Consider the following 13,315-nt stretch of genomic DNA (forward strand, 5'->3'; position numbering starts at 1 on the left):
TAGTTTTAAGTGAGAGATGAAGGCCTGAACTATGGAGTTAGGGAGAAAGAAGAGTTGAAGATGACTTGGGGTAATGAACTTGGATGACTGAAAGGATGGTGGTGCCCTTAACAGAAATATGGAAATTAAAGAAGAAGAAAGAGTTGGAGTGTGGTGGGGGAAGATAAAGGTCTTTTGAACTTCTTGAGTTTGAAATGCCTCAAGGATAGCCAGGTCAGATGTCTAAAAGGCAGTTGTGTAGGAAATGTGTAGTTATAGACAACTGGTAATATGAAACCAGAGTGAAATGGATATATTGGATAATATAAAATCTTAGTTCAGGACCAATCTTGCTTAAGGGAATCATTGACTCTTCCTTCTTTACTCCCACAGTTTACGTCCCTCGTACCTATCCCTAGTTTCTAGTCTTCTTGCACTAAGACTTTTGCCTTTTAATCTTTGGTACTGTTAATTTGGTTTTCTTCTTTCCTTTTTTTTTTAAATTAGATTGACCAGTACTTTGTCAATTTTATTTGTTTTTTCAAAGTACCAGCTTCTGGTCCTATTTATTAATTCAATAGTTCTTTTACTTTCGATTTTATTAATGCAGTAAGACTTTGGGCACACTGGTATACATAATAATGAATTACATTTATATGGTACTTTAAAATTTGCAAGGCATGTTATTTTTTACATTATTTAAACCTTACGACTCTGTGAAGTATTATTGGCATTATTATCCTTACTGTTTAGGTGAAGAAACAAATTAAATGATTTGACCATAGTCACACAGTTAATAAGTATTAAGAATAGGATTTTAAACTTAGTTTTTTTATTCCAAGTCCAGCATTCTGTTCACACCTGTTCACATCTGATACAACTGTTAGTATAGTCAATATGCCAATAATTAGTAAAGGGTCAATACTCTTTACAACACTATATTATACTATCTCTGAGAATCACCTGCTTATATCTTTTAGAGATAATGATCAAGTTAAAAAGAATATAAAAAGAAAAAAAAAAGGACCCAGGACAGAACTTTGGAGAACAGACACCTAGGCTTAGAGGCTGGGACATGTATAATGATCCATTAAAGGAGACAGAAGGAACATCCCAGATGTGTAGGAAGAGAACAATATTATGAAAATTCAAGGAGGATAGAGTATCCAGGAGTTAGGAGGGTGATCAGCAGTGCCAAATGCTGCAAAGACGTATAGATTGATGTCATGGGAAAAATTTCCCTTCAAGTTCATATTATAGGTAATTGCTACCAAATGAATTTATCACAACACAATGATTGCGCAGGTTAAAATCCAAGTTTTATTATGCTTAAGCACAAGTTCAGGACTCAGAAAAAACATCCTGAAACAAGATTGGGATTTGGAGAAAAAAACCAATGGAGAAATAAAAATTTTAAACATATATAACAGTATTTATGGCCTTTAAGATCCTGGGGGATCATTCCACAAATAAAGCAAGTTAAATTATTTTGTAAAGTTTGAATTCCACTTTGACTTCTTATCTTAGGACTATCAAAAAATTGTCCCTTAATATTATCATTCCAAGAGTCAGGTTTTAGTCAGGCGAGGATAATATTAACAGAAGACAGACTTGAGTCAGCCAAATGTTCAGGAGAAATGTTTCCAAGTCCCCATATAATAAAAAAAATTCTCATAATAAAGATTATAAGACTATCAGATATAGCAATTAAGAAATTACTGGGAGGTGCAGCTAGTTTGCACAGTGGATAGTGCACTAGGCATGGAGTTGGAGACCGGGGTTCAAATCTGATAGGTACTTCCTATCTTAAAAAGAAAAAATAACCCACAACAGAAATTACTGGAAATTTTGGAGGGAACAGTTTTAGTTAGGTGAAGAGTTCAGAAGTCAGTTAAAATGTTTAGAAGTAAGGGAATGAGCATAGAGGAAATGGTAGACTTTTCTTAATACAGGTTCTTAATCTTTTTTGTGTCAGGGATTTCTTTGGTGGTTTGTTGAAATCTATGGATCCCTTGGCAAAATAATATTTTAAAATGCATAATAAAATATGATCCATATACATTTAAAGACATTCACCTTAGAATCCAAGGCAGAAGAGCAGTAAAGACTAGGCAGTAGGGGTCAAGTGACTTACCCAGGGTCACCCAACTAGGAAGTGTCACAGGTCAGATTTGAACCCTGGACATCCCTTTTTTAGGCCTGGCTCTCAATCCACTGAGCTACCCAGCTGCTCCCATTTGGTTTTCTTTATAGTCCTTTATATATATATATGTATATGTATATATATTTTAATATTTTTTAGGAACATTTTCCATGGTTACATGATTCTTGTTTTTACTTTCCCCTTCGCACCCCTTCACTCACCCCCCATATCCAAAGCGCATTTCCACTGGTTTTAAAATGTGCGATCAATCAACTTATTTACATATTATTGATGGTTACATTGGTGTGGTCCTTTAGTGTCTATATCCCCAACACATAAAGTTTCCTTCTTTATATTCAAGCCATTCATCCATTTTGAATTTATCTTGGTGTAGGGTGTGAGATGTTGATCTAAACCTAATCTCTCCCATATTGTTTTCCAATTTTCCCAACAGTTTTTGTCAAATAGTGGATTTTTGTCCCAAAAGTTGGGCTCTTTGGGTTTATCATACACTGTCTTGTTGATGTCACTTACCCCAAGTCTATTCCATTGATCCTCCCTTCTATCTCTTAGTCAGTACCATATTGTTTTGATATAGTATAGTTTAATATCTGCTACTGCTAGGCCACCTTCCTTCACGTTTTTTTTCATTATTTCCCTTGATATTCTTGATCTTTTGTTCTTCCAAATGAACTTTGTTATGGTTTTTTCTAATTCAGTAAAGAAGTTTTTTGGTAGTTTGATAGGTATGGCGCTAAATAGGTAAATTAATTTGGGTAGAATGGTCATTTTTATTATGTTAGCTTGTCCTACTCATGAGCAATCCATGTTTTTCCAATTGTTTAGATCTAGTTTTAATTGTTTGGAAAGTGTTTTGTAGTTGTGTTTGTATAATTCCTGTCTTTGTTTTGGTAGATAGATTCCTAAGTATTTTATATTGTCTAGGGTGAGTTTAAATGGTATTTCTCTTTCTACCTCTTGCTGCTGTGTTGTGTTGGAGATATATAGAAATGCTGATGATTTATGTGCATTTATTTTGTATCCTGCAACTTTGTTAAAGTTGTTGATTATTTCCACTAGCTTTTTAGTTGATTCTCTAGGATTTTTTAAGTAGACCATCATATCATCTGCAAAGAGTGATAGCTTAGTTTCCTCATTGCCTATTTTAATACCTTCAATTTCTTTTTCTTCTCTAATTGCTACTGCTAGTGTTTCTAGTACAATGTTAAATAATAGAGGCAATAGTGGGCATCCTTGTTTCACTCCTGATCTTATTGGGAAGGTTTCTAATTTATCCCCATTGCATATGATTCTTGTTGATGGTTTTAGATATATACTGTTTATTATTTTTTAGGAAATGTCCTTCTATTCCAGGGGTTGGCAACGTATGGCTCTCGAGCCATATCTGGCTCCACCTCCTGACCAGCCAGTCTGGGCAGAGCCCCAGGATGTGCCCCAGGGGGCCCTTCAGCCCCCACCCCATATTCCAGACTTCTGCCTCCATCCGCCTCCTTCCACAGGTGTTTATGGCTCTCACTGCCAAAAAGGTTGCCGACCATTGTTCTATTCCTATACTTTCTAGTTTTTTCAATAGGAATGGATGCTGTATTTTGTCAAAGGCTTTTTCCGCATCTATTGAGATAATCATGTGGTTTTTGTTGGTTTGTTTGTTGATACAGTCAATTATGTGAATGTTGTTTCCTGATGTTGAACTATCCTTGCATTCTTGGCATAAATTCCACCTGATCATAATGAATAATCCTCGTGATCACTTGCTGGAGTCTCTTTGCTAGTATTTTGTTTAAGATTTTTGCATCTATGTTCATTAAGGAAATTGGTCTGTAGTTTTCTTTCTCTGTTTTTGATTTACCTGGCTTTGGGACCAGTACCATATTTGTATCATAAAAGGAGTTTGGTAGAACTCCTTCTTTACTTATTATGTCAAATAGTTTGTATATTGTATTGAAATTAGTTGTTCTTTAAAGGTTTGATAGAATTCACTTGTGAATCCATCTGGTCCTGGGGATTTTCTTAGGGAGTTCTTTGATGGCTTGTTCAATTTCTTTTTCTGATATGGGATTATTTAAGTATTCTATTTCTTCTACTGTTAATCTAGGCAATTTATATTTTTGTAAATATTCATCCATCTCACCTACATTGCTGTATTTATTGCCGTATAATTGGGCAAAATAGTTTTTAATGATTGCCTTGATTTCTTCTTCATTAGAGGTGAGGTCTCCCTTTTCATCTTTAATACTGATGATTTGGTTTTCTTCTTTCCTTTTTTAAATTAGATTGACCAGTACTTTGTCTATTTTATCTGTTTTTTCAAAGTACCAGCTTCTAGTCTTATTTATTAATTTAATAGTCCTTTTACTTTCAATTTTATTGATTTCTCCTTTAATTTTTATAATCTCCAATTTGGTGTTTAGCTGGGGATTTTTAATTTGTTCCCTTTCTAGTTTTTTAATTTGCATGCCCAGTTCATTGATCTTTGCCCTCTCTAATTTGTTAATATTCAAGGATAGAAATTTCCCCCTTAGTACTGCCTTAGCTGCATCCCACAGAGTTTGGTAGGATGTTTCATCATTGTCATTCTCTTCAAAGAAATTATTGATTGTTTCTATGATTTCTTTTTTAACTAACTGGTTTTGGAGAATCATATTATTTAATTTCCAATTAGTTTTTGATTTGCCTGTCCATGTGCCCTTACTAATTATTATTTTTAATGCATTATGATCTGAGAAGGTTACATTTATTATTTCTGCTCTTTTGCATTTGTTTGCAATGTTTTTATGCCCTATTATATGGTCAATCTTTGTGAATGTACCATGTGCAGCTGAAAATAAGGTGCATTCCTTTTTGTCCCTATTTATTTTTCTCCACATATCTATTAAATCTATAATTTTTCTAGGATTTCATTTACCTCTCTTATCTCTTATTTATTTTTTGGTTTGATTTATCTAAATCTGAAAGAGGAATATTTACATCTCCCACTAATATGGTTTTACTATCTATTTCCTTCTTGAGCTCTGCCAGTTTCTCCTTTAGGAATTTGGATGCTATACCGTTTGGTGCATACACATTTAGCACTGCTATTTCCTCATTGTCTATACTGCCTTTTATCAGGATGTTATTATCTTCCCTATCTCTTTTAACCAAATCTATTTTTACTTTGGCTCTGTCAAAGATCATGATTGCCACTCCTGCCTTCTTTTTCTCATTTGAAGCCCAAAGGATTTTGCTCAAGCCCTTTACCTTAAAACTGTGTATGTCCACCTGCCTCATATGTGTTTCTTGTAAACAACATATTGTAGGCTTTTGGTTTCTAATCCACTCTGCTATTTGCTTCCTTTTTATGGGCACGTTCATCCAATTCACATTCAGAGTTATAATTATCAGTTGTGTATTCCCCAACATTTTGGTATCCTCTCCTAGTTCTACCCCTCCTTCTTATGCTATTTCCTTTTAAACCAGTGGTTTGTTTTAGACCAGTCCCCCTTGTACCCTCCATTGATTTACTTCCCTTTCCACCTCCTCCCTTATTATTCCCCTCTTTTTATTTTTTTTAAGGCCGAATGAATTCTCTCCCTCCTCTTCTCCCCTCCCTTTTTTGACCTCCCCACTCCCCTACTCCCCTTGGTTGATCCCTTCTGACTTTCTCAGTAGGGTTAGATAGAATTCTATATCCCAATGTATATAGCTACTCTTTCCTCTCAGGGTTAATTCTGCTGAGAGTAAGGTTTAAATATTACCTCTTAATGCTCTCTTCCTCTCCTTTTTATAATAGTATTGATCCCCTCCCCTTTCCACGCTCTCTTTGTGTGGTATAGAATATCCTATTTTTCTTATTCATTCAAGTTTCTCTTGATGCCATCTACTATTCACCCTCCCTCTTTTTTCCCCGCCCCATCTCATCTTAGACCATTTAGTGCTCCAACCTCTCCCTATGAATAATTCTTATAATAAATATAATACTGAATATAGTTTTTTAAAATTACACATAACATTTCTCCATATAGGAATACAAATAATTTGATCTTATTAAGGCCCTTAAAGGGGTAAATTTAAGAATAAGAATTTTCCTTCTTTCCCCTGTTTCTTATTTACCTTTTCATGTTTCTCTTGGTTTTTGTGGTTGGGTATAGAACTTTCCATTTAGTCCTGGTCTTTTCTGTGCAAATACTTGGAAATCTTCTATCTTGTTGAATGCCCATACTTTCCCCTGGAAGTATATAGGTACTTTTGATGGGTAGGTGATCCTTGGTTGTAGACCCAGTTCTCTAGTCTTTCTGAATATCATATTCGAAGCCTTGAGGTCTTTTAGTGTGGAGGCTGCCAGATCCTGTGTGGTCCCGATTGGTGCCCCCTTGATATCTGAATTGTCTCTTTCTGGCTTCTTGTAATATTTTTTTCTTTTACTTGGAAGCTCTTGAATTTGGCTATTGTATTTCTGGGGGTTGTCTTTTCAGGGTCTAGTGTAGAGGGTGATCTATGGATCCTTTCAATGTCTATATTGCCCTCTTGTTGTAGAACTTCAGGGCAGTTTTGCTGAATAATTTCTTTTAGTATGGAGTCCAAATTTCTATTAATTTCTGGTTTTTCAGAAAGACCAGTGATTCTCAAATTGTCTCTTCTATAACTGTTTTCTTAATCTGTCAATTTCTCAGTGAGGTATTTCATGTTTCCTTCTATTTTATCAGTCTTTTGACTTTGCTTTATTTGTTCTTGCTGTCTTCAGAGATCATTGTCTTCTAATTGTCCAATTCTAGCCTTTAGAGACTGGTTTTCCTTTTCAATCTGGTCTATCTGGTTTTTCAAGGCTTCCAGTTGGTCATTTCTGGTCTTCAGTTTGCTTATTAATTCATTTGATTTCTGAGCCTCACTTTCCAGTTGTGAAATTCTGCCTTTTAAACCGTTATTTTCTTGCCGGATCTCTTCCATCTTTCTCATAATCTCAGATTTGAACTCTTCAAGATCTTGTGACCCATTTTCATTTTTTGGGGAAGGTTTGGATGTCTTTGTTTGTCCTCCTCTGTTTTCTTTCTTTTTTTTTTTTTTTGTGCAGAAGTTATCAAGTGTTTGAGCTTTTTTTCTTGGTCTTGTTTATTTCTGGATTGGCCTTGATTGGCATCATTATGTTTTATCTGCCAGAATGCTGAGTAAGGCTATCTGATTCTTTTTGTATGGAATTAGGGAGCAATTTTTTGCCTGAGGCTACTTTGTGAGTCTCTTGGCTTCTCTGGGGACTCTCCTGGGGTCTCTCGTCTAGCTGTTTTCAGGGTTGAGCCCCTGTGTTCCTAGCCAGCTGCCCAGAGCTTGGAACTTGGCCCACACTTGCACCTCCACTTGAGATTTTCCCGAGTCTGAGCGCGCTGGGCGCTGCTGCTGCCTCTCTCAGCCCCACTCTCATGTCCAAAGTCTTAGTTTTCCAGTCTCCAGGGGTGTCTGGTCTAGCTGTTTTCAGGGTCAAGCCCCTGTGGTCCTAGCTGGCTGCCTAGAGCCCAGAAATTGGCCCATGTTTGCTCCTCTACCTGAGATTTTCCCCTGAGTCTGAGCAGGCTGGGTGCTGCTGCTGCCTCTTTCAGCCCCACTCCTGTGTCCACGGTCTGAGTTTTCCAGCCACTTGGGATCTCAGGTCTTGCTGCTCTCAGGGGCAAGCTCCTGGTAGTGCCAGCTAGCTGCCTAGGGGCTAGATTTTGTGTCCCCCACTCACTCTAACTCTGGAGCACAACCTGTGACTCTGGTACTGTAGGTGGGGTGGGGGAGAGTTGATCAGCTCGCATTTTGATGGGAGCTATTTCCCCCCCTTATAGCGTGGAATTGCTCAAATCCCAAATTCAATAATGTGCCCTATTGTGGGGTCCCTTCTTTCATCTGGATTTTGTTTTCTTGTCCTTTGGATGTACTCTATCTTTTGGAAAGTGAGGAAGTCATCCTGCCTCTACTTTGCCACCATCTTAACCTGGAAATCTCTATAGTTCTTTTTTTTTTTTTTTTTTAAACCCTTAACTTCTGTGTATTGCAGAGGTTGGCAACATATGGCTCTTTCTGCAGGAGCCATAAAGTCAATTTTTTTTCAGGCGCTGTTACAGGAGCACACAGTGTGAGCACTGTATGGCTCACACGAAATTACATTTTAAAAAATGTGGCGTTTATGGCTCTCACAGCCAAAAAGGTTGCCAACCCCTGGTGTATTGGCTCTTAAGTGGAAGAGTGGTAAGGGTGGGCAATGGGGGTCAAGTCACTTGCCCAGGGTCACACAGCTGGGAAGTGTTTGAGGCTGGATTTGAACCTAGGACCTCCTGTCTCTAGGCCTGACTCTCAATCCACTGAGCTACCCAGCTGCCCCCTCCATAGTTCTCTATATTAAAAAACAATTATTCTTAAATGCCATTATCACAGTATTTTAAAAACAAGCTCACTGCCCTAGGTTAAGAAATTGAAGAGTTTGCCTTTGAAAGGACTGAGAGATAAAGCACAGTAGCTTGAGGCCATAGAAGGGACAAAAGAAGAGAACTAGCATTTCTTAAATGCTGACTTAGTGCCTAGTATTATTCTAAGCATTTTACAAATATTATTTTACTTGATCCTCATAACAACCCTGTAAGATAGGTGCTATTATTTTCTCCTTCCCCAGGGTCACACAGCTAGGAAGCATCAGGCTGAATTTGAATTCAGTCTTTCTAACTCCAGGGCTGACACTACCTAGCTGCCTAAGTGGGCTTTGGTGATTAATTTTTTTAAGAATATGAAAACAAAATTGTTGACAGCACCTGGAAAGTAAAGGAACCAGTAGATATTGAAAGATTAAAAATTAGAGGTGTGATTATGGGGTCAAGATCTTGGAAAAACCTGAAAGGATGGGAATCAAGAATATCAGTAGAAGGATTGGTTTTGGTAATGGCCAACTCTTTGTCAGATTACAATGAGATCCTTTGGTGTATTTAAAATATTTCTTAGCACATGATATAACACACAGTGGCTATTTAATACATTTTGATATTGAATTGAAATTACGGAAACTTCTAAGGAACTGAAAATAAGGGTCATTGATATTTAGAAGGTACTACAATTTTCTTGAAATACCAGAAAGTAAAGAATCTTTCTTTAACTTTTTGAAAAAGGTTTTTTCATGTCAAGAACTTGGAACATTGAGCTAGATCCAAAGAAAAATAAAAAAAATCTCCATACTGTTTTTGGGAAACTCTTCTCCAAGAAGTTGTTTTCTTGGAAGCAGTTAATGAGTTCATAAATTGCAACTAAGAGAAAGTACAGATTTAGTAGTACAAAAAGGCAAAATGCTGTTTGGATTCCTAACCACAAACACTAATTATACTTTGGCTCTTAGTAGCGTTTATGTGCAAATGAATTATCTATATATCTTAACAAGAAACTCCACAAATGATATCAAATGATTATTACTAAACTCTTTGTACAATTTGCCTTCTGTAATTGGTTTATTACTATATTCTGACTTCCAAAATAATAACCAGTTAATTTGAGGCTAAAATGTTTAAAACAATCTGTATTTCTTTGATGAGTTCATATGGAATAATATGAATAGTTCATTTTTAGTAAGAGGAAAGTTTTGGTTTTGTTTGCAATCATTCTATAACCTATGTGTTAAGATTCCTTAATCAGCATATTTTGGGGACTTAAATTGTATGCATTGCAGAGGATGCCAAAAAAAAAATGATTTTTTCAGCTGGGAAATATCAAGGCCCTGGATTGTAGAAATGGTTGCAAAATACAGAAATCAAGTTTAACTGACTCTTTCCAACTGATATAGTCAAGGCCTTGTATACATAGTAGTAGTGCTGTTTCTTAATCTACAAATTAAAATGCCCCAAATGTTTAAATTGGCAGAGATTCCAGAATTGTGATCTAAATGAACTGCTACCTCCATTATTGTTTATTAAGAACTAGCTGGAGACTATCTTTTTTGCTATTCTTTCATTAACATTCTCTTTGATGGGCCTAAAAAAGCCTTCAAAAAGGCTTTTAAATAAATGTTTTAGAACTTAATGTTTCACTATGGGCTAAGAAAATTGAGGTATGCAAAACAATCTACCAAAACTCTATTCCTCATTAGGCCATCTTTATCTTTATGACAGTTTTTATGTGTATTGAATTGAATTTCCATTTGCATCTACCTTTTAATTGTTAGAGATTTGTTCTTCAATGAACCTCTGTAGAGTAATGAGGGGGATTCTAACAATCTCTTTTTTTATTTGGCCATTCATTTTTGACTTTGTGAATTCTCATCTTTGTTATTGATACTTGTGAATAGTGTTTGTGTAATTCAGACTTTTAAGAACTTATGATTATGGCATAACATTGGGGAAGTGATGCTTAAGTATCATTTTCTTGGACTCAAAGTCTGAATCTTGCCAGGGCCAAAATATTCTATTGGTTCAAAAAAAAAACCCTATTAGATGTTCTACTCCATATCTGTTATTCCATTCTATGTACATAATCTTAGCAGTCATGAATGATTTTCTGTTTTAATTGTGAAAACTAGTTTCTTACTACTATTGTAAAATTTTGGGGATGTTTGTCCTAAAAATGGTTTCATCTGGTCAATATTTTGTAATTGTTTTTAATGAACTAATGTGACTCTTTCATACTTCTCAAAGAATAATAATTTTAATGGACAGAATCTGTTATCACTTTAATTCACATTGCTGGGTCTCTGAAAAAGAATGAATAATATAGGGTAGTAGCAGTGTTGCCACTGTCTTCTGGATTTTTTTAAAGCCTTTGTTAATGTTTTTTTTGAAGATGAAAGAATTAAATCATTGGCATCATCACATAATGCATCTGACTATAGTTTTTAATCAGTAGTTGCCTTTGTTTTATGTTTCTGACTGCTTAACTAAATTCACTTCAACACACATTTCTTTCTTTTTTCAACTTCCCTTCTCTCATAGAACCCATACTAAGTATCAGTGCTGACGCAGAAGAGTGGTAAGGGCTAGGCAATTGGGGTTAAGTGATTTGCCCGGGGTCTCACAGCTAAGAAGTATCTGAGGTCACATTTGAACTGAGGATCTCATATTTGCTGGCCTAACACTATATCCACCTAGCCACCTACATGCTCTCAGCAAACATTTCTTAACTATTTACTGTGAATGAAGTGCTGGGCTTGGCAGATTGGGATTATAAAGCAAAACCAAAAACTTTGCCTTCAAGGAACTTATCTTCTATTGGGAAAATACAAATATACTTAATGCAAAATATGTACAAAGTAATGATTTTTTGGGGGAAATAAGATGAGTACTTGTGTAGAAGGTAGCTCCTGAGTTGAGCCTTGAAAAGAATTAGGGGTTCCAAGTTATTAATTTAGGAGACATAGAGAGACAGCCCGTGAGAAGGCCCAAATGGGAGAGATGAAATGTTGTACAACAGGTAGGACACATTGACTAGAGTTTAGAGTGCATTGAGAAAAGTAATGTGAAATCATTTTGGAAAGAAACTGGAAACACATTCTGAAGGACAACCTTAAAGTCAAAAAAAGTTGACAACCATTTACTAAATGCCAGATATCTTTTCCTAGTGGCATTAAGGAATGAGTAACTAAAGTTTCGTGCACTGGGGAGTATCAGTCGTATTTGAGCTTTAGGAAAACTGCCATGACATCTTATGTCCAAAGGATAATTCTGAATTAATTCAATAATTCAATAATAAATAAAATTCAATAGAACTTGAAAGAATCCACCGAAAACCTCCTGAATGAGATTCTGAAATGTAAACTTCCCAAAAATATTATAGCCAAATTTTAGAGCTTTCAGACCAAGGAGAAAATATTGCAGATATTCAGAAAGAAACAATTCAGATATCGTGGAGCCACAGTTGGGCTCAAAAAAGATTTTGTATCTTCTACTTTAGATGAATGAAAGGTTTAGGATATGATAATTCAGAAGATAAAAGATCTAGGATTACAACCACGAATAACCTACTTATTCTAACTCACTATAAACCTATGGGGGAAAATGGATTTTTAAAGACTATAGGACTTTCAAGTATTCCTAATGAAAAGGCCACCGCTGAATAGAAAATTTGCCATTGAAACAACACAAGCTTCAAGAGAAGAATAAAAAGGTAAATACAAAAGAGACATCATAAAGGATTCAATATGGTCAAACTGTTTACTTTCTTACATGGGAAGATGATACATGTAACTCCTAAGATCTTTATGGAATATAGAAAATTATATAGAAAATTACCCATTGTAATGGTAGGGCACCAGGGATGTTAACTATTATTATTAAATTTATTTATTATTTAAATTTATTAAAATGTAATCTAAATGGTTTGTGGGTTCACACTGAGTTGAAGGAGAGACAGGACCAACCAGGATAGGGAGACCAGGGTTTATTGCCAAGCTGTTAACTGTCACAGGAATGGCAGTTAGGCCCAACAGTCACTCAGCCCTCCTAGGCTAGGGTCTATGGAACCAGCAGGCAAAAGGTAAAAGTTTATAACAGTTTAATTGAGGGGAACAAAAAAAAAGGATGGGAATAAGGGATCCTATACTTACAACCTAAGGGCAAACCACAGGGCAGGGGAAGGACTTGACTACACTATTCTATTGACCTAAGCCAGTCAAGGCCTAAAGGAAGCAGTACTGAAGTCACAGGGAAAGCTCCAAACCTGGTTCCAGCCAGGTTTGATCAGCTCAGCTAAAGGGCCTGAGGATGGCTTTCAATTGGGGTCTCATGGTAAATCCAAGGATGGTCACAGGATGCCAAGAGCCAACTCCACCAGTACAGGTAGGGAGAGTGAGTTTGCAATGCTGTCCACCAGATCACAAACCACTTCCCTACTTGGTGCTGCTCTGCAGGTCTGTTATCTACTGCTGAAAACCTCCACCTCTCAGGATCCCAGGAAATCTGGATGCAGTTTTTCCCTAACTCTGAGATCTCCCAGGGTTAGCAACAGTTATGTTCCCAACCACTATGGAGTCTCTCTCAGAGTACAAGTCCCACTTCCTGCTCCTTCATTCCATCTTGGAATCCTCCAGCCCTTCCTGCTAGGTCCAACACTAATACTAAATTAATTGCTAAGTAACCCTCACAACACCAATAAGAAAATAAGAGGGAAAGCAGATAAGAGACTGGGGAAAGGGGCAGAAGATATAAAATGGAGGGCAGATTAAGGAAAATAGTGATTAGAAGTAAAACAGGAGAG

The 13,315-nt window shown here is 36.4% G+C and overlaps 1 protein-coding gene across 1 annotated transcript in view; it reads left to right on the plus strand.

The window, feature by feature from the left end:
* ANKS1A (ankyrin repeat and sterile alpha motif domain containing 1A) overlaps positions 1 to 13,315 on the plus strand; it is a 256,599-nt gene that overhangs the window by 21,887 nt on the left and 221,397 nt on the right. The gene's annotated exons all lie outside the window — the stretch shown is intronic.

Source organism: Gracilinanus agilis, chromosome 4 (assembly GCF_016433145.1).
Source record: "Gracilinanus agilis isolate LMUSP501 chromosome 4, AgileGrace, whole genome shotgun sequence".
Lineage (NCBI taxonomy): Eukaryota > Metazoa > Chordata > Mammalia > Didelphimorphia > Didelphidae > Gracilinanus > Gracilinanus agilis.